Source organism: Thunnus albacares, chromosome 16 (genome assembly GCF_914725855.1).
Source record: "Thunnus albacares chromosome 16, fThuAlb1.1, whole genome shotgun sequence".
Classification (NCBI taxonomy): domain Eukaryota; kingdom Metazoa; phylum Chordata; class Actinopteri; order Scombriformes; family Scombridae; genus Thunnus; species Thunnus albacares.
Window position 1 is genome coordinate 7,945,432 of NC_058121.1, and position 21,850 is coordinate 7,967,281.

Here is a 21,850-nt window from a genome sequence, read left to right on the forward strand (position 1 = left end):
ACCTTTTTAAAAACATTATAAAACAATGACTGGGCAGGCTAATCCATGCCGAAGTTAACAGAAGGAACATGCTGTACAGATGGAGAGCCATGAGAACAGCCTAGATATTATGAGAACAATACTTAGACGCTGTCAGAATTAGCAGAGAATCATAATTCTTGTAACAGTACAAGCCAGCGAGGACAATTAACTACCTAATGTTGAAATGTAAACTTGTAATAAAGATGGAAAGACTCTATGTGGCTATTGGATATGTTATTTTAGTAGCATGTGTTGGAAATAGTGACATAGCGAAAGTGACCAATAAATTTAGATCCTAAAGCCCTAAATGTAAACCAAAAGGGGTTTGTTGAAAAATGTTAAATACCCAACACCGGTCTATCAAGTAGTGCCAATAAACATTGAATTTACACTGAGCCAAAGTTACATTGCACTAGAACTAGTATAATCTTTGTGTGACAAACGTAATACTCTGTAATTCTCAATTAAACTGGTTGAAATCTTTTTGTAGACCGCACATCTAGTTGAGGTATCTAGATTGGTACAAGATAATTATAGGATACTATGCTGTAGAATAATAGCACGGTTGCTATAACCATGATGTTGATACTGGCGGTGACATTTAGTTCTCAAACCCATAAATGCTACTCCTCTAAATCTCAGAGATGATTAAACATGCTTGTTAAGTGTACGGTGTTGTTTACTTTATATATACATTACCAGTCAAAGGTTTAGACTCACTTTCTCATTCAAGAGAACTGGAAAGTGTGTCCAAACCATTGATTGGCACAGTATAAATTAAAAAATCTAAATCCTATGAAGTTACACCACTTTGCCTATACTATCACCATGGTGAACTTCCAATACAAAGTTGTCAAACTAGGAGAATGAACACAATGTGACAAGTGTGTGGTTTGAAAAGTCAAGTGTAGTCGGATCATGTGTTCATTACCCCGCATCAAAGATGGTTTTTGTGTCTGAAATAGATTCTTCTCTCACGATGACATCGTAAGAACACGACTGTGCACGAGAACTGTAAATCTTATCCTTGAACATGTATGAGAGCATTGCTGAAATTCCCACCAACTGCCTTGCCATCTGTTTCCTAAGTCAGACAGAGCTCTCACATGTCTGTCTTGCTGGATGACTAAATGGATGTGGCAATGTTGGCTGCCTAGGTTGGTATTATTGATAAAAGTGCTTCTCTGACCCTGTTGGATTTGTTAATTGCCGCTGTCTCACCAGTGCCATTTTGGGAGAATGAGTGTGTGAGTGTGTGTGTGTGTGTGGAGCTGCAACCTGAAATTAATGCAAGCTATTTGTCAGGAAATTGCATAGCTGTTTCAACACCCGGGATGAGATTTGGTTGTTGTCAATCTGGAACCAGGATGAATTTCTTATACAACTTGGGGTTATTAGCTCACAACTTGAGCTCATCTTCCACACTAGAATTAATAGTAATAATTTACATGCTAGTTGCTAATACTGTAGAGTTTAGGTGGGCTAGGTCTGATGGTTACTTATTTCTTACTTAATGTTGTTGTTTATTCAGATATCACTAAGTATATTCCAGTACAAACGTTAGTCACTGTTTGGTTTTTGCATTGGTCAACACACACAACTCTGTGTTGCACTATATGAACTACAGGAACTGGCAACTCTTATGCAGAATCTCTGTTTTGTTGGATTGTTATTTCTCTGAACTGTGAGTAGTTAATTTAAGTACAATATTCATATGTATACAACAGAAACTTGCCTTGAGTCACTCTACTGTACATTGTGCAAGATGTCTTAATGCCATAATTTAAGATCAATTGAAGAAGGTGTAATAAGGATTATGAATAATCTTTCTCTTCCACATTCAGTGTTTCCCAGTTATTTCCTATATGTACTGGGTTTGGAGTGTTTTATCTGAGCTTTCCATAAGGGCCGGGTGACGGCCAAACAGCTGACTACTCATATAAGTCCAGCTGGCTACTTTATTATATTCATTTTTGATTCTAATAAAAGAGTTTTGATTAACAAGTTGCGATTCACTATGCTTGTACATTTATGACCACAAGCCTCCACTTCCAAACAATACGAACATGATGATAGAGACGTGCCAATCTGTACCAGTCCCACTCCCACATGCTGTATATGAATGTGTGTACGTGCAGATTATCAGCTAAGAGGTGTTGTCCTACCTGAGTCTTCAAACATTAGCAAAATGATAACAAAACACATTAAGAATTGCATTGATTGCACAGACATCAGTGTTTCCGCTATAAGTTTACAGGTCTGGCGGGCTGCCAGGTGAATGAAAACCCCCGCCAGGCCAAAGAAAAACATTTTTTAATGCCAAAAATAACGTTAAATAACCATTAATTCATAATTAATAGTGTTTGGGAGCCTCTGTGCAGCGATGTTTCGAAACGTGAGTTAACCTCTGTGTCGTTGCCTAGGAAACTCTAGGTAGTGTAGCTCCTTTAAGGAATAGGGCATTGTGTAATGTTTGCGTGTGGCGAGTGAGTGAGTGTTTGAGTGACAGAGCGAGCAGCAGAAAAGTGATGGTGAATGTGAGCGGAGCAGAGGAAAAGGTTAGCAATAAGTTGTCAATCTGGCAGTAAATGTACAGTACAAACTATAGCGTGTCAGTTAATAAATGCTGCAGCTTGTCAAGACCAAGAAAAGTCACGTCTGTTTTTTCCCCAAGTGCTAGAGAAGTAAAGGGGGTTAGCTCTGAAGTTAGCAACCATGCAGACGCTACACAGAGAAATTAGAGTCCCTGCCCCTTCCGCCAGGCCAAAGCACTCAACCCAGGGGAAACACTGGACAGAGGACATCCTCATTAGACGGGCTAATTCGGAAAACACTTGACAACTTGGCAACTTGACAGTTGCACAATAACTATTAAAAACTCTACTGAAAGTGCTGCATTTTCTATATACACCACACAGACGTTTATGGGCTCAAAGATTCAACAAAGGAATTAATTATTTTTATTTACATTTTACTTTTTACAGCAGAGCCATCTCTAAGACGCTTTGCAAACACACACTACAGGTGTTGGTAGGCCTGGCGGGGACACGCATGTATTGCCATGTGTAAAAGTGTTAACAGTGATACAGGGTGATCAGGCATACACCGATTACTTTACTTGCCAACGTTGTTTTACTTTTTTTTTTTTTTAGGTCATTTTCATTTAGTTAATTTTCATGTATCAGCATCCATGTTCATCAAATCAAAAAAAACAACCTCTGATTTGTAAAATACTAAACGTGTTATCAATACTTAGTCGGATGACTGACGCCACAATTATAATCTGAAAGCTCTCTCTCTGTCTCTCGACCATACACTTGCTACGCACTGAGCTGTTCCTTTAAAGGAGATCTGCTACTTGTTTAACACATTTTAGTTTATAAAACATCTTAAAATAAATTTTGTAAAAAAATCCCTGATGCGTGGGCCCGGCAGGGGGTCAACTCAGGCCTGGCTGGCTGCCGAGCTTGCAGTACACTGGGGGAACCCTGCAATAAAACAAAGTAACAGGCCTGTCGTATGAGGAAAATATAGGCTATGCCTCAGCCTCATGCTCAGGATAATGGTAAAGATGAAAATAAAGACGAAGATGATATTAATAGATAATAATAGATATTAATGGCTATTTACAGACTGTGTGGGCTAAAACGCACAAGAAGCTTAATTCTCCTTTACAATAATTCACTACATGTTTACATTCCGTAAGGCAAACTTTAAAATATGAAATAATTAAGATCAGTGTATATTATGGAACAGTGGCATCAAATTGGCCAGAGGCCACCAAATTTGGGCTTTTATAACCAATTTTTTTCTCTGTGGAAGGCATGACCTCAGACCGCCCTAGCTGGCTACTTTTTCCCACTGGCTGGCTACTGCTCGTGGAAATCCCTGGTTTTATATAACCCCTATCCTGTATCAAGTCCTCTATCAAAACTGCTTTGTTTTCAACAGTTTTAAGGAACACAATGTAGGACCTATAAGTAATATTTAAGAATTAATTAATTAAGAAATACAATTATTTGCTCTGAAGATAACTGACCACCTAAATGTTTTGTTCATTGCTCCTGCCAATAAGAAGAGAGGGAAGATGAAATGCTTAACAATTCTGGATCTGTTACCCACATAGAACCAGTCTAAAGACATGCGCTCAGTATGACAGAACATAACGCACGATCAAATCTAATGCAAGAAATGATCCTCTAGCCATTACCAAACACGCTTTAGTCATTGGGGATTGCTCATCACAGTTTGACACAGGCTTGGCTGTACCCACAGCTCTACGTGAAAAACACCACAGGATGATCTCATTAGTGTGAACTTCAATATCTTCGGAGAAGTGAATTCAATAATGCTTTTAGAAAATTCAATACTTTAACCAAATGTGTTTGGAAGAGTTAACAGCACACTTTGATGTTTATCAATGACTGTCAAAAGCAAAACTGATGCTTGTATTTTCATTCTTCCCTTTTCCTCTAACTATGCCAGATACTTGCCAATCAATCAGTACTAATTCCTGGAGCCAAAAACCATGAATGCATGACAACAATATTATTATAGTCCACCTAAACTGATTGACAAATTGGCACCAGGAGCAGAATCTGGAACCAAAGTCCAAGTGCTTTCGTAGTTCAACAGTAATGCCCTCCAGTGGGCAAAGCTCGAGCCAGATCCATTTTTGAATGATAATGTTAGAGATGGACATTCTATTAAGAGAAAGCACGTTTTATTATGTGATACATGTTACCTGAGGAGGCTCTGTATGTAATTGGAATTTAAGCAGTTGTTGCTCCTTTCAGACAGGATTTGTTTCTCAGGGAGAGTGATTTTTTTATTCCTATCTGAAGCTCGCACAATTTTTCTCCCTGCTTGTCGAGCTTCTAATACCGCATAAATGGTAAAATAGTTTAAGTCCAACTAGCCATTTTGTTCAATATATTTTTGTGTATTTGTGTATGAATAGCTCAGTGTCCTGTCATTCAATTCCATGAACTTTGAAAATTGAGGTTTGTGTGCTGCAGTGAAATAATTTAGTTAGAATTTTGTTAACCTGAATAGAAACCCATTCGCACAAACAAATAAAAAAGAAAACTGTAGGCTGCAGGCTCCTTCAATAGGCTATTGTAAGTTCCAGCTGTTTTTTTTAGCAGCATACAGAGTTTGAATGTTGTCTGTGTGTATTTGATGATGCACTTTACATTATTGTCTCTTAGAATATTCTGGGAATGTGCTGTTTATTACAATCTGCCTTCTTTGATTTTATACCGGCTAACATGCTGTCTAGAACAATGTAGCTATCATGAAGTATGGCGTTTTTTAAATTTTTTTTTATCGCCTATATCCCTCTGGAACATTTGAGCCACTCTCATGGGATTTTGCTTTCATCCGAACATTCTGATGGCATGACAATCCACTTGATTTAATGCCTGGATTACTTGGGTAAAAACTGTAAAATAAGATCACGGTCAGTTGTATTACATCATGCAAACATATTTTTTCAGTTTGAGGGAAAAAAAACATCCCCGCCTCCTACATGTAGTCTCGATTCCGGCTGTGTTTATGATCTGCAAATATCACAGGAAGTATAATACACGCTGTAGCAATACATTCTCTTTGTTTTGCTCATGTAACGTATACATTTTCTTCCCCAGTGAGTCCAAGCTGGTGTGAGAGTCTGCATCACTGCCTTCATATCAACGGGAAAAGGAGGAGAGCGCTCCAAAAATAAGACCATGCTCTTGAATTACTGATTAATATATTCATACAGGATTAGTATGATCAGGCAATGTCAGAGCTTCCTGAAATAAAGACGGACATTCAGTCTGTAGATTTTTAGTTTTCAATCAGGTTATAATGAGATTCTGCCATATGTGTAGGTATTTATCTTTGTGTTGTTCCTAAAGTCAATTAAGCGATGACAGATTTGGATCCGATTCTGCACTGTCGCTTGCGGAAGAACCGGAGGAAGACAGGTAAAATATACGATTTCCTTAACAGGCTCCTGCTTTTCTCATGTGCCGCTGTAGGGAACCCTGCACTGACGACAATCACACAAGTAAGGGAAGCCGAGGCAGAGGATTAAAGGAAGACGCATCCTGGTCATTGTTCGTCACTGCTGGATGGAGCTGCCTCTCTGATTAAATGGAAACTGTTAATACTTGAAGTTAAGAAAGCCGTCATCGCTTTGCAGTAAGTTTTCTTTTTTTTTTTTTTTTTGATCAAATCCAATCTATACTACATGCAGTGTTTCATACTATCAACAAGCTTTGAAGCAGCTTCCTGTTTCATGTAATGAAAAAGATGTTAAGGATGTTATCTTCTTCTGTGTCATACCACACATCGCAATCCCGCCACAGTGTGAAGTGCTGGCTCAGAGAGAAAATCTGGCTTTAAAGGCAACAGGCTTCCGAGTTGTTTTCTAGCCTTGAAATTGATTTATTAAGTGAGCTGTAATTGACAGTCCCTGTGATTTCTCTGTCAGTATGAGTTCTCTGCCTCGGCTATAATGCCCCACTGAGCCTCAACAAACCAAACAGATAATCTTGTGGCCGTGTTGATGTTTCTGGTAATGCGGCTGCTTGGGAGGGGTTATGTTAAGATACTGGAACACACATTTCATGCAGACTTGTGGTTTGGTACTCAAGATACTTAAAAATGTCAGTTAAAAGGAAACGCTGTCAAATGCTTGTGGAGAGTTTTTAAAGAAAGATATAGATTTTTTAAAAAAAAGTTTATAGGAGATTCTGTCGGTACTATTTCAACTTTTCATCAAAACCAGTGCTCGTATCAACTATCTGCTTTCATCAGTATACGCTAATCTGTATAATAATAATATCTATAATAATAATATCTGTGTAATAATACTAAAAAAGATATTGTTGATAACTAAAACTACCATAGATTATTGATGTAGCCTTGTGACAGATTGGTGATCTGACCAGGAGTTAAAGTTCCTAAAAACTTGGTTTCAATCTGTGTGTTTTTATCCATAATATTTAATATTCATAACTAGGGCCCAACTGATACTGGAGTATTGGGGCATTAGGGAGTAAAAAATTCTGATTCTTATAAGTAACTGTAAAAATAAAAACACATAGAACAAAAAACATATGTATGTATATATTAAACTTGAATTAAGAAAAAGGATAAAAAATGGTTGGAGGTTAAGGGACAGAGTGAACTCAACATCTCTCCCTTCTCTATTTCTCTGTGTAGCGTCTTCGGGTTAGGCTAACACATTGTTGCTAACCTCAGAGCTAACCCCCTTTACTCTTCCAGCAGTTGGGGAAACAACAGACGTGACTTTTCTTGGTCTTGAGAGGCTGCAGCATTTATTAAGTGAAACACTGTACTCTGTACTGTACATTTACTGCCAGATTGACAACTTATTGCTAATCTTTCCCTCTGCTCCGCTCACATTCACTGTCACTTTTCTGCCGCTCGCTCTGTCACTCAACCACTCACTCGTTACACACACGCACATAATGCACTGCCCTATTCCTTAAAAGGAGCCACGTTATCAAGAGTTTCCCAGGCAACGACACAGAGGTTAACTCATGTTTCAGTACAGCACTGCTCAGACCACCACATGCTATTAATTTCCGAATGAATGGGCATTTGGCGTTATTTTTGGCATTAAAACATTTTTTTTTTGGCCTGGCAGGGGTTGTTGATGGCCTGGCGGCCCACCAGGCCTGAATGATTATAGGGAAAACACTGGCTTATCTACTATTTAGCTGATCATACACTGCTATTAAGTCTTATTTTACAAAACAGCATGGATGTGGATCGAAGAGTTTATTATGTTATATTATGTTGTAAGTACAGGTCCAGCTAACAGTCAGGGCATCTTTGTTTCACTGAAAAGTTGAATGAATCGTCAGCACTCACTCATTGTGCCAAGGAGAAAGATCCTCATAATGAAAGACATGTTGCTTGAGTTTTTGGGTTCCAGGGAGGACGTTGATTGTGCCAGGGGTGGTAAACACATAAATCCATCTTGATTTACTGAAAGCAGCAGCAGCTTTTGGCACAGCCCTCAACAGTCTCTCTGCTTTGCAGATCCTCATACTCACACACAAAGCCAGAGATAATGCTGATAGCAGTGAATTCCTCAAGATTACTTCTTTCACTTGTTAGGAGGTGGACGTTTTGCTCATTTTGTATCAATTATGATAAGAGCTGAATTATTTTGTCACTTCCATTCCATTTTCGCATATTGTTAGTCTCCTAAATTTCTCAAAATGCATAAAAATTCCCATTACAATGTTCCCAGGTGATGTCTTCTGGAGCTGCAACGATGAATCGATTAGTTACTATTTAATTAATCGCCAACTATTTTGATAATCAATGAATCGTTTTGAGTCATTTTTTAAGAAAAAAAGTCTGAATTCTCTGACTCCAGCTTCTCAAATGTGAATATTTTCTATCTTCTGTGACAGTGAAGTGAATATCTCAGGGATGTGGACTCTTGTGGACAAATCAAGACATTTTAAGATGTCACATTGGGCTTCGGGAAACAGTGATGGACATTTTTCACAACGTTATGGACCTAACAACTCGTTTAATCGAGAAAATGATCAGCAGATTAATCGATAATGAAAATAATTGTTAATTTAATGTCTTAATTTAGCTTGTTTTGTCTAAACAATAGCTGAGAACTCTTTAATATATAGATCTAAAATAAGGACAAGCAACAAATACGAATGGAGCAGAAACTGGAACCAGATCACGTTTGGTATTTATGCTTGATAAATGGTTAATATACCATCAAAACTGTCATTGTCTTTTTCTCTTGATTGGTTAATTGACTAATCAGCCATGTTTAACACTAATTGTGTCTACTTCACAAGCAGACATGGAACAAAGCTAGAAGATAGGACCGGCTGAAGCAGACCTGTAGGCAATTTTCTTCTAGACCAGAAAAATGAGGTCACAACGCCTAGGCTTATAACATCTGGCTTGCAGGTGGTGGAAGCAGAAACCAAAACAGGAAAGTGGCCCGTCATGATCTGTAGTGCTCACTGCAACCTCTCTGCTCTCTCTGCTCATCCAAGAGGGGGAGTTTTGGCATGTTAGGTGATGGCCTTGCAAGGCAGAGCGAGGTTTCCATTCTCGGATTTAATAGATTTCAGATTCATGGCTTTGTAAAAGCCAGACATTTGGTAAAAGTCTATCGGTCTTTCCCGAGGTTCATCCTATCATGCTTCTAGCTGAGCCATGGGTGTACAATGGCATGTAGTGGAATGTGGGAGAACGCTTTGTGTACACAATAGGGATGACCTCATCGTTTTCAACTTCATCTAAGCTCAACACGCAGAAGAACAATGAAATCTGCATGACCCACTACCCAGCCCTCTCCCCTCTTACATTGTGTATGTGTGTGTTTATGTCCCCATCTCTGAGGTGTGTATTTACCTTCTAGTTTACAGAGGTTCTTAAAATATTTACTCAGGGCTGAACTGGTTAATGATTATTTGGACAAGCGAGATTGCAAATGTTGGGCTACGCACACTGGGACATGTTGCTGCAGAGAAACAAACTCTTAATGGGCTTTGTCCCTGGTGTCAGTTAGTGAATACAGTCCGAACTTTGTTGACCCTCTATAGATTAGAAGTTGAGCTTTTTCTCAGATAGCTGGTGGGAAGTTCTCATTTGTACTTTCATTAACAGTCACAAAAACTCACAGAGCGAAGATGGAATTATAAAGAATTATTGCAACAATAATAAAACAAACAATAATTCTAGAGCATGAGTTCCACCCGAAACGTTCTGGCAGTGCGCTACAAAGCTGTAGCAAGCTCATGGATGTATGCTAGCTGGCTACCATGCTAGCTGGTTGCCACGGTTACCCTTACTCATGTAGTGTCGCTGCCGTCGGAATGACAAACGAGAGACCCATGCTGGGCCATCCTCCCATGACTCTGACTGAGTGCAACGCTGTTATTAAATATGCACCATTATCCCCCGTATTTAAACGATATCACGTCTCCTCATCCCCCCCTCCCCTCTCTGTGGCGTTCGCCTTTGAGTGAAGCCATTCAGAACAACTATAAATGTGTTTGATTTCTGAGGTGGTCAGACAGCATGTCGTAAGGACCAGTTCTGCGTGACCATAAATCATCATAAAACAGTTGTCAGCAGGTGTCCTGAGTCCTTGCAAGAAACGGAAAAATAGTCTTCCTTTTCCTCTGCAGCACAACTGAGGTACAAAGCAGAGCACTTCAGACAAGTAAACTTACATTTCACTTGTCCAGGCACAAAAGTCAAAATATGACAAGAATTTACTTTTTCATTTAGTTTGTGAATGCAGAATCCAAACGTGGAAAACAGTTGAGAGCATCCAAACAGTGTCAACATATAAATAATTCTATTCATGTTATTAAAGCCATTACTTCCTTGTTAATGGTCTTTTCATTTGATCCTGAATTGTGAAGCACTTTGTAAAGTCTGTTTCAATATGTGCTCTATACATTAATCATTGATCATCCTTCTAACATTTAATAATGATGATTGACAGTGTTTCCTCTAGGATTTTTTCGGGGGGGGGGTTGATCGGCCCCCTGAAACTACTAGTTTGTTGCAGGGTGGGCGTGTCGTGGATACAGATACGTGGTGTCGATAGTGTTGTCATAGGCACACACAGTTAGGTCAAGCAATGGTAGGGGAAACACTGATGAGACTCCGAGACAGCTGTTACTGTTAACAGAGACCAACAAATCACCACCAGTTTCTGCTACGCGTGTGTTTAAAACAAGCGAACCTCCGTGCTGAAGCCAGCAGTCAGACTGGAGCCGCTTTCATGGGACAGACGAATGAATCAGAGTTCAGAGGATGAGATATGACATTAACATGTGCAACATCAAATAATCTGGTTGACAAAATACGATGAAGTAAGTAGCAAAAACTCTTCAGTGGAGCAGAAGTTTTTTTTTAAATTGACAGTAGTGTTAATAATAATAATAATAATAATTTATGTAGCACTTTTCAAAACAGTTACAAAGTGCTTTACAATAAAAAACAGAACACATTTAAAATGCAAAAACAAACTAAAAGCCATAAAAACTAAGCACATTATAAAAACACAAATAGAGCAAAATGAACTGAAATGTCATAAAATATAGTAAAATCACTGAAAAGCTATTTTTAACAAATGGGGTTTTAACAGTGATGCTGATTCATCATCTGACTGATTCATATATAAGTCAAACTGTTGTCTTGATTTGGCTAGAGGTTTGAGCAAATTAATTCCCCATAAGCCAGTTTTGTTATTTTCTTATATTACAAACATTGATGTATACGTGAAGACACACTTTTTTTTCCACTAATTAGCTGGAAGTTCAGTTCAGCTCCTTCTGTCCACATGTCATAGGGTCCTTGGGTAAGGCACCGAACCTCAAATTTCTGCCGATGCTTTGGCCAGCATCTTGCACGGTGGCTCGCTGCCATCGGTGTATGAATGATTACAAATCGTAAAGCACTTTGGGTAAAAGCACTGTATACAGTAAATGTCCATAAAAGTCCATTTATCATTTGCCATTTCACAAAAACCTCACTTGTTAAACCTCACTTGTAAATCGTGCTCTTTTCCTCTCACACCTGTTTCCTCCGCACGTCCCCCCTATCATAAATTTACAAACTGACGCTGCCTTGTTACCCAGTCACTCAAAAAGAGTGGCGTTGGAGTGCTTTAAATGGTCATCCGAGGCGATTTACCACACAGCACTTTGATCCATTCCAGTGGCGTTCTGACAGCTTCTAGCTAATGTCTCCGCTGGGTCTCTCCAGCTGCGAGGTGGAAGCTCCATCAGTGGTTTGTGGATGTGAGACGTGTGAGCTTAAGCAAGCTGCTGTTTTTCATTATGAAGAAACAGGCACATGGGAGGGGAGTTGACTGCCCCGGCGCTTCTTACTAATGACAGCAGGCTAGTTTAGAAGCCTCTTCACTGAAGGCCCACGGGTTGTTTATAATGAAGTGACTGCCTGAAGCCCTTTAACATTTCATAAAGCACTTGGGGAAAATGACCATAGTTATAGAGAGGTTGAAATGAAGGAACTCACTTTAGTCTGTCTCCCTTATTTTCTGGATATTTGACATCCTGCTTTGAGGATGAGGATGAGGAGGTGTTCTTCTTTTCTCCTGCTCATACTGTGCAGTCAGCGATTTTCTCCACAAATTGTAATTGGTCTGTGTGTAGGCTTATGTCGATGATCATGAGAGGTCAGGTGTGGAGATATATCAGGATACCAGAGGACATGAATAGCGTGATTGTAGTCGGACACTACAGTCTGTACCCGAGATGAGAAGAGTAACTAGAGGGTTATAGCTCAAAGCACCACTGGTTCTCTTTGCTTCCTGATATGAGATTCAGTAAGCTAATGTTGCCAGGCAACGAGTGCAATTCCACTTTTGGCAAGTATTGCTTAGTAACAATTTTGTTTCCAAGATGTAAAAGCAACATCACTAGTGGAATGAATGTCGGATGCAACTCTGGAATCTAATTATTCATTTTAGGAATTCGATGTTTGGCCAAACAACTTCATGTTAGTAAATGTTGTTGTTGTAAATGTTTTATTAATTCCTACTTGTATAGAGAAAAAAAAAAAAAATAATAAGCAACTGTTCTCTTTGCAAACATGAGTTTAATCTTAAAATGGTGAGTTTTCCAAAGCCGAATCCTCCACAAATATTTCCACTGGTTGTGTCAGTACTGGAGCACTCTTGTCTCACAATGCACCTCTGCCTGCAAATAGCCAGTGGTGCACAAGTGGGAGGCGGAGTGGGAGGAGAGGGGTGGTGTGAACAAGGCCTGCGGGGGTGGTGCTGCTGCGTTACATAATATCAGATGGACCCAGCTGTGCTGTGTTGTTTAGCCCATGGGTGAAGTGGTGCCAGCCAAGCTGACTGATGTGTCCACCTGTGCTCATCAGAAAAGGTTCAGGACGAGGGTAAGGTCAACGAACAGACCGATCGTATGTAGTCAGAGTGTATCCCAGGCAGAATGAAACGAGTAGCACCAGCATCTCTCTCTTCTGGCACAGTGTTGCTGCGGCAGCGCAGTTGTTTTAGTTGTCAGAAACCTTGGAGAGTAATGATAATGCAGGGTTCTAACAACGGTTATTAGAATCTTTTTTTTTTTTTTTTTTTACACTAAAGCTTCTTCCTGTAGCACTTTCTTATCCCTAAAGCCCTGTTCAGTGGAGCTATGCATCAAGCAGAAACATTCAGAAATATTAATATTCATAATCATATGCTGTAGAAAAGGAGAGCTTACACTGGCACCAACGCACACTATCTTCTCCCCTCATGTTGGCAATGTGTTACACAGTGATTGCGGACAGGAACTTCTGTAAAGACTCAGTTACTGTTAATATCCCCCAGCCGGCTGGTGTGTTGCTTTTGGCAGAGCCAGTGAGTAGCATAAAGACTGAATAATACACTACAGGTGTCTTCCGGGAAGGAGCCTATCCACCCTACAAGCTTTATTTAGAAAGCTCATATCAGAGTCACTATCATTAAAACCTCATCACGTTGCCCTCGCAGACCTCTCTAATAAAATGAAGAGGCGTCTGTGTTTTTAGCTTGATCTCTGTCTCTCTCTGATACGGCGCTATCGAGCTAGACGGACAAACAGATGTTCTCTCACGTGGACTGTTTTAATAGAAGTTGGTTTTAAACAAAGAAATGCTCGAATCCAACGCAAAATTCCTGGATATGACAGGAGCTCCACTGATACTTTTGAATACTCCTGTATTCATGCTTTACAGCATCTGTGTTGCGCTGCTTCCAAAGGAAAAGTCCGAGCTTAGAAATTTGATGGTTGGTAGACATGTTCATCCTCAGTGAATAGAGTATATGTCTGTTTTGCCTGGTGTATTGATGGAAATGTAATTGCGGTGTCAACATTTTGAGTCAAACATATTTATTGAAATACTGGAAGTAGGATTTCTGTAATGCTCATGGCGACGCAGTGCGGCACATTGGAATTTGACGTTAACCACGCTGTACACAATTTCACTAGTGTTTATTAGAAGAGAAAAAACTCGGACCACACAGACCGGCCTCAGGCTCTGGACCTGAAGTGATCGAAGGTCAGATGAAACCGGGTAGCAACAATCTGTTAAGTGCTGCCTGAAAACACCTGCAGGGACTTCTGTTTGGTTCCTTTTCGCCTCGCCTTTACTAACTTAAACCATTTTTGGCCCCTCTGATGGGAGCGTGGTGGAGATCGGCAGGCACCCTCCGGGTTTGCTGTGCAAAAGTTTGTACTTTTGCCTCCGGCAATGTCTTCCTGCACCCAAAGCCTTTCTTGCAGCTCTGTTTCAGCTGTCAAATGAGTGGAGGGAAAATAGAAGAGGTGGAACACAGTAGAAGAAGGGATGAGAGAGTGAGATGGCTTGATAAATTACATAGAGATAAATAGGTGAGAAATGGAGAGCAATGAGACTGCCTAAAGATGGGGCAGAGAGCTAGTGTTTAGCTGAGGTAAGGATTAAAGAAAGGGGGGGGGGGAAAAGCCAAGTTATGTGAAAGTGGAGCAGAAAATGAGAAGGAAATGAAAAAGGATAGGGGAAAAATTTAGAAAGTAGAAAGAAATAGTAGCAGAGCAGTAGAAGTTTAAGAGTAATGAGCACAGGGGAAGGGGAGGGAAAGGTTAACCTCAGGCTACATCCACACTAATACGTTTTAGTTTTAAAACTCATAACTTTTACTACGTTTATGCCTAGCGTCCACACCACTCCAGCGTTTTCAAACTACTAAAACGGAGAATGCTGCTGACCCCATTTCAGCTTTAAATCTCTGGGATTGCGTTTTAGTCTGGACGGGGATAAACAGACCGTTGAAAACGATGACGCAGACACCCTCGATCATTTCTGAAACGGTGCTAAAACACTCATGTGGATGGAGACAGAACGTTGTTTTACAACGAAAACATATTGGCGTGGACATAGTTTCAAGAAGATCCAACCCCCGCACTCAATTGTTTTGTTTTGCAAGGAAAAGCCCCAGATGCCTGTAGTCAAGCAATGATTTGACCCTTTCTTTGCTCGTGAGCTGCGGGGCTGAGGGCACCGCACAGAAAGCTTAGCAGTAGGCCTTTTATTCAAAGGCCTTTTCTCTTTTGTGCCCCTTTTGGGAGGTGCAAAGCCTCACATCTGTCAAAGTGTCACAGGGCTTGCTTTTTGCGGCCCTGTCCTCCTCCCCTCCCATCCCTTATAACGGCGATTACCCAGGAACCCCTGCACACTGTTTCTCACGGCCATTAAACCCGCACTTGTCAATCTGCCTCCTTGTCTTGTGACCGATGGCCTCATAGCCATTCGCTTCTCAGTTGGCTTAAGTCTAATCGATACAAGTGCAGATTTTCCACCTCAGCGGTCTCAAACCATGTGCCTTTGAGAGCCATATACGTATGGTTATTTGTCTCTTTTAAATCATGTGCATTTGTGTTTGTTTGAAATAAAAAAAAGCAGGTTCACTGCTCTATAGTCTCAAGGTGCATGCATGGTATATAGTATCTTACTTCAGTGTTGGGTGAGGTATCTGGCCTCCTCATGTCATCTTCAGTAGAAACACAAGCTGCAGTAGCGGTTGCAAGGAGCAGTTAACTCGATGTTTTCATGTCGACTTACAACAACCTAAACAACCGTGTCAGTCTCTTTCGTGCTCGACACCACTTTGGGTGGCCAAATATTTTTTTGGGCATTTTATGTCTTATTGTAGCAACAATAAAGAGACGACACAAAACACAGAGAAGGGGGAGAGAGAGAGAGATTGCGACATGCAACAAAGCTCTGCCTCCGGCCTGGAATGGCGGACGTTGTGGTTATGTGGCATGTGTGGCATCCATCATTTGTTTGCTGAACAAAAGATGGATGTGGGCGTATATTGAGAGGTATAAGATACAGTAGATAGAGGTCTGTCTATATGCCAGATGAGGATTATGGGAGTTTTGTTTGAAAGCAGCTATTCCTGATGCATGACAGATGATTTATTGAACGTGTAAGCATTTTTTTTTTCAAGCACTGTAATTTGTGATAGTTTCATAATGCCGCAGTGAAAAAGTACAAAATGTGTCTCTCTTCACAGACGTGTTTGATGACCAGTGAGTCCACTCTGCTGTGTTTTAAAATTGTTTTCCAATTGATCAGTACACGTCCTGCTTTATTTCAGTTACCCTGCTTGTAGGTTGTGTTTTTATCTTGAATTCATCCTAGTGGAGCATTGTAGTTATCATGTTTAGCTACTGACTACCAATAATTTAAATGTGGAACCACACCACCAATCAAAGAACAACAGGAAAAAACAGGAAATTGTGTTTATGCCTTTTTATTTACAGTCGATGACTCCCCCGTGTAGTTGATCGCTTAATTTGAGCTATCCTCCCACAGAACTTGTCAGACATTGTTTTTGGCTTCGCCTTTTAACGATGCTACCTGGGACTACGTCTGGTGCTTTCAGATTGTTTAGAGTGTCAGCACACCAAAGAGAAGACGTGTGAACAAGACTCTGGGATAATTGCTGTAAGTACTGGGCTTGTGTCTTCAGATGTCAGGATTAAAAGCGTTAGCGTATGGTACACTTCTCTCTCTCTCTCCCCCTCTTTTATTTACCTTAATGTTAGAGCGGCAATTTTTCCTTGTTTTGCTAAGGAGCTTTCCTTCCTTGCACGGCTATGTGTGTGGTTGGTAAATTGGCCCGCTTCTCTGGCTAGTATCACAGACTTTATGTTAATAATACTTCATTTGATTCACATTCAGTAGGACAGAAATCAGATCGTATTGTTTCAGAAGCACAGACTTCGATTCATTTGCAGAGGTGAGCGCCTTGTCTGTCATTTACATTATAGCTTCATCTGTTAGTGTATGTAGATAAAGAATGCATGTGGTTTCACAGAGCAAAACGACACCACAAAATCTGCAGACTGACAGATTGTTATTGAATATATCTGGGGTCACATAGCAACACGAATGTCGGCACACATATGACTCAATAGTCATGAGCGTAGTACATGTGTGCAAGGTTAGCAAGGAGAGAAAACAATATTTCAGGTTTTGTTTAAATATCTTTTAAAAGGATCACAGACTGCGAGGCAGACTTCTTGCCAAAATCACATAGGAGACACTTCTCCAAAGTGTCAGGAGAAATGTAGTGGAGTGAAACAAATGGTTAGAGTCCAGGGCTCGACATTAAGACTCGTCCGCTTGTCCGGGACAAGTGGATTTGTTTTGTAGGTTAAGTGGAAGAGAAATTTACTTGTCCCACCAGATAAGTTCAATTTCATAAACACAAAAAGTGTGTCTTCATGTTATTTGCAGTGTTTCCCCTACCATTGCCTAACCCCCGCCTCTCCTGAAAGAAACAAATCAAAACAAATGTAACTTATACCAGCAGGATAGCGGGAGCATGATGGGCTCTCACTGATTCATATGGCTCTCATGTGTTACATAGACTGTATATGTGTTGTAATCAGGGCCGTAGTGGAGGCTAAATGCACGTAAATGCTGTTTAGCCACCTCTCAAATTCAGAAATGGCGTTTACGCAACTTTCCATCACTTTACAGCTGTTAGCTCAGACTGGCTTTGTACTGCGCTTTCTGTTGTAGCTTCTAGGAGCGCTCGTTTTGTTTTCTTTTTGAACACTGTATCCATTTAGGAGACACGAAGACGGCTGTCACTGTTATGTTTAAAACAAATGAACCGTCCGTGCTGAAGCTAGCAGGCAGACTGGAGCTACTTTCATGGGACACGAATGAATCAGAGTTCAGAGGATGATCAAATAATCTGTTTGACAAAATACAATGAAGCAAGTAGCTAGAAGAGCTCTGCAGTGAAGCTAATGTTTTTAAAATAGACATTAGTGTTGTTTTAACTATCCAGTTTATCTGCTGCTGCTTTACATTTCATTAGTAATGTTAATGTAGCTTGATAGTTTGGCTAGCTTGACTGCTTATACATTCCCACTGTGTGTGGTTTGTCCACAATTACTTTAATTAACACCATAAAAGTGAAAGCTCTGCTTCATGCTCTGTTAGATTTTTAAAAGGAAGGCTGTTTACAGTTTTCAGTGAGTGAAGGAATCAGGAGAGAGGAGCAGGAGGCAGAAAAACTGGTAAGATCTGACTTACTGTTCTGTTAAATATTTTTAAAGGCACAATCTGTCCATTTGGTCCATCTATCCATCCATAAGGCCTACGTTTATTTATGTATTGGAAATAAATATTGTTAATATTTATTGACTTAATTTATGTGCACTTGTTTCATTTCAGCTCAGTGTAGTGAAATATGGTGATACGGACAACCACCTTACTGCGCACGTCTGTCTGTATTACCTTATCAAGGTTATGTAAGGAGTCAGGATATTGCAGCAGGTAGGTCCACTTTAAGAATCTTAGGACCTCTGCAGTGTCTCTGACTTCTACTCTCTCTCTACCACCGAGCCAGTAGATATCACTTCAGAGCAAAGTAGAGTCTATGACGACACTGTCTGACACACCCGCCCTGTGACAAAACTAGTATTTTCAGTACTAGAACTAGTACTAGTATTTCATCACCCCCCCTGAAAAAAATCCTTGGGGTCAATCATCATTATTAAACATCAGAAGGATGATCAATGATTAATCTATAGAGCTCATAATGAAACAGATTTTACAAAATGATTCACAAATTCAGGATCAAATGAAAAGATCATTAACAGGGAAGTAATGGCTTTAATAACATTCATAAATAGAATCATTTATATGTTGACACCGTTTGGATGCTTTCAACTGTTTGTTCGTCTGAATTATTCATTGTACATTTGCAAACAAAATGAAAAAAGTACATTATTTTCCATTTTTACCTGGACAAGTGACTTTTGTGCCTGGACAACTGAAAGGTAAATTTATTTGTCTGAAGGACAAGTGCCTCAAAAAGTTAACGTCGAGCCCCGCTGAGTCCATATGGTGACTTGGCTGTGCCGTTGCTACCCCCGCCACTAATGTTATTTATAGTGTGAACGAGAGTAAAGAAAAGAAAGGATTGAGAGAAGAAATAAAATAATAAAAAAAAAAAAAGAGAGTAGCAAAGCAGCATGTTTTTGTTGTCAGGCTGTTGTGGGCTGGAGTTTTATGAGCTTTGAGTCTGGGGATGTGGTAGCAGTGATTTATAGCTTTCATTATCAAGGTTTTACCACACTGTATTCTCCCAAAAGGCACCACACAGACCTCCACACACACTCCTGAGATGACTGTGGAGGCATGTACCCAACCAGATCGTGAGACAAAAGGCAATAGTTATTTTTCTGAGGTGAAGCTTTGACCACAAGGATTTAATTCTACACACACAGAAACACGTACACACACACACGTACACACATGGTACACACAATACAGAAACTGACCTGGCTACCTGAGTCTTTGATATTTGTGATTTTACTGAGCTCACATACGTGCAGATAAATAGAGGTACGGAGACAAGAGGGGGAAATGGAGTGAATGGAAAGGTTTTTCCAGTTGAACTTGTGAACTCAAGTTGGGACTCACACTTTTTTTTTTTTCTTCTTAAATATCTTTTCTGTCTCACTTTATCTTTTTTTTTTCTCTCTTTGGCCTTCAACCCTCTTCTTTTTTTAAAAAAAACAAAAAATCAGATTCATTCCCTTCCTCTGAATAACACTTTCTTTCCTTCCTCTATCTGCCTCACCTTCCTCTCTCTCTCTCTCTCTCTCTCTCTCTCTCTCTCTCTCTCTCTCTCTCTCTCTCTCTCTCTCTCTCTCCCTGTCTCTTGCTTGTGGACTTCAGCTCGCTCAAGTGTGATTTACATTCGTAGCAGAGGATCTGCTACTTTGGTCATGCTTTTCTTTCTCGCCACATTTTCTCAATTCCCCTCTGTGCACAGATGATTCCCAGGCTTTTTCAGTCACACACAGACTTTCTCATTTTTTTCATTTTTTTCCTACTCCTCCTTCTTCCTCTGTCTTTAATTCTATCTCTTTGGCTTGCTAGCAGCTAGTGATACTCTGGTAAAAAAAAGGCAACCACATTTCTTCCCTGGCACTTAACTGTCCTCTATAGAAAGAAGAAAATTGCACAAAGTTGCACACTCACATGTAAACAGTTGTAAATGCATCTCTCATGACTAATGCCTTGATGATAGTAAGTCGGAGGCCTTTGTGGCCGTTGGGTGAACTTCTCCTGGCAAGTCAAGAGCTTCACGAATAGCTTGGCCCATCAAAAGCTCACTGGCCATCATCGCGAGCAAAGGCACATGCCAGGTTTCGCTGAATAGTAGCAGCAGCAGCAGCAGCAGCAGCAGCAGCAGCTAGAAGCAGGCCTAATCCAGGCTCCACTCTGAAGAAGGTTTAACCGACAAATAGATTTGATACAGCAGCTCCGCCAGCCTGCATCCCCTGTTTTCCAAAGGGGTTGAAGAGTGTGAGAGAGAGGAAAACCGAGGCTTATGTCCCCATGACAGGAATGTGAAAAAAAGAGGCAGCTGAGACTTGATAGAGAACTGTGGCCAAGACAATGAAGACAGGTTTAGAACGAGCAGAAAGTGAGGATAGGTGGCAAAGGAACAAAGCTGCTTATGCCGGCTCACGTTGGCTTGGAAATGGCTTTGAAATGGAATCCACAGAGAATTTGATGCACTACGAGTTTCTGGAAGTTGTCTTGAGCTTTTTCATGCACCTTCATGGAGCTTTATATATACCTCTTCACTCCCTCCATGTATCACGGCCTACCCCACTCTCAGTTGACTCACTCATGCGATGTGGGACACTTTTTTAGTGTGGGGTGTGAGGTTGGTAGTTTTATGGCCCATTAAAAAAAAGGTGTTGATTTTACTTTAGTGCGTTTTTTTTTTTTTCATCTCGCAGCCTTGGCATTTGTAAAGCATTGCCAGCTGAGGATTAGAACCCAGGCTTAGGTAGAGAGGGTTACATAATAAGTACTTAAAAGGTGCTAATTATTCTCCCAGGTTAAATGCTTCTCAACAAGACAGGAAGTGAGAACCTAATGGCACACGTGACAACACTTGCATTTGTCTCATAAGAAGTGTAAGTAATTGGTTACAATTGCACTTTTTTCTCAAGCATATTTTGTCCCGGTATAATTCATATCAAGTGAATTCTTTGTGAAAGAACACAAAAGCTGATAGTGAGGATCATTAATTCCCACTTGTCCGTATTGAAACAAGCACAGGCTTTCATCAGTCTCCATGATTAGACCAGAAAAGGAAAAAGTGTGTCATTGTGAGGAAGGTTATTTCCATTCTCTAATGTCATCCATCTTTTGTTCCTCAGAGACTCTGACAGCATTCTTTTTGAAAAAGACTGGTACAGTGAAATCATGACACGCCCAAGGCCAGCACAGCAAGCATCGAGTAGGGTCTTAAAATGAGCCAAACATTGTGCCGAATATACGACTTTTAAGTGATTGATGCTAAAATCTCTGCATGTCTGGATAAAGAAAATGGATCTCTGCCATTCAGTTTCTTCAATATTGAGGCTTTTACTATCACTATTGTGTCTTTATTTTTGCCACGTTCAACACAGAAAGCTCTTTGAATGACATTTGTTTGAATTTATTTTTATTTAACTTTTTACTCACTACTACTGCTTTCTCTTTTTACTAAAAAACAAAACAAAGACCAAACTTATATATTTGTGACCCGTTTTTAAAGACTTCACAACCGACGTCTTCAGTAGAAATGACTGGGATTGCCACAGACAGGGCTGAGAAGTTGTAAAGTATTTGATTCATTGGCAATAAGAAAAATATAGAACATTCTTATCCTTTTCAGAACAATTTCATAAAGGATTTGGGATCAAATCTCTTTGAACTCTTTGGT

General features: G+C 40.2%; 1 protein-coding gene across 2 annotated transcripts in view; it reads left to right on the plus strand.

Annotated features, from left to right (window-relative positions):
* sipa1l1 (signal-induced proliferation-associated 1 like 1) overlaps positions 1-21,850 on the plus strand; it is a 97,451-nt gene that overhangs the window by 4,130 nt on the left and 71,471 nt on the right. For both annotated transcript variants that reach the window (XM_044376921.1, XM_044376922.1), the window contains exon 2: positions 6,045-6,207. The gene's annotated coding sequence lies outside the window, so the exon portion shown is untranslated. The remainder of the gene's footprint in view (positions 1-6,044; positions 6,208-21,850) is intronic.